Raw genomic sequence first — 1,169 nt, forward strand, 5'->3', positions numbered from 1 at the left:
CGCCGGTGCGGGAGACACGCTGAGCGTGTCATAGCCGCATCGCCGGATGAAAAAAGTTTCTGGATCAGCAGTGAAATTTTCCGTTTTCACTATTTTACTAAGTTAATATAATTTGGGTATTTTTAAAATCAGAGTTTCGTCAAAACTTAAGTGAAGTTATATCATCACTTATTCGGGATGCAAAGTGAGAAGTCCTTTATAAAATTAATTGATTTTACTATGCATCTGCACATTATCCATATCGCAATTGTTACAATGGCAGAAGAAAATTATTGCGAGTAGTGAGAAATGGATTGATGTTGAAACATAAATTTGTTTTCATTTATAGTTTTTCTTAATACGACTTTTTATTTATTTATAAAGTCTATGATGGTTGATACCTCTTTAAATAAAATCCACACGTTGGTCATAAGTTTTATTCTTTATTTCTAATATGTATACATAAGTTATGTTACCCTATTTTGTGCATTAAACATTTTTACAACAAAATCTGAAACGAGAAATTACAAAGAAACGATAATTACAATTTTGCATTGTCGTGTCGATAACTTTCGGTATTTACATTACTGTTTCAATACAAAAATTCAGTAGTGTAAATAGTCACTCGCAATCATAATAAATAACTTAAATATAATGTTAGCCACTGGATTTTGTACAATGACAGCCAACTAAAGCGCTGACCGTTTGTCAGGATTATACGTATTACAGACGAAGAGTGGGATTGCGCGATCGGACGAAATTCAAGAGTTCGTCACTGTCTTCACATACGAAAGGTTTAACGTGGTGGCAAGCTACATCGTGCCATTTGATACCATCATTGTAGAAGTTGTTCAAGATTGCTAAACAAGATTCATCATTACCCTGGAAATAAATAATAAAATATTAAAACTGCGTTTCATTTGTAGGCACTTGTTAAGAGTGTGACTACATCTGAATTAAGAAAAGAACAAGTTTGTAAATTATATAGCGAGTTTCTCTTAAGCTAATCGAAGAACGGCATAGAATATGTAAATGTCCATACTCATAAATTATACCTATGTTAGAAAATATCCATAGGGATTATAAGTATATATAAATGTCTAGAGAATTTAAATCTTGATAATTTTATTACTAAAAAAATAATAATTTGCAGACATCGAAACTTACTTGAGCAGCCTCGCGGTTGTCGG

This window comes from Zerene cesonia, chromosome 1, assembly GCF_012273895.1.
Source record: "Zerene cesonia ecotype Mississippi chromosome 1, Zerene_cesonia_1.1, whole genome shotgun sequence".
NCBI classification, from domain to species: domain Eukaryota; kingdom Metazoa; phylum Arthropoda; class Insecta; order Lepidoptera; family Pieridae; genus Zerene; species Zerene cesonia.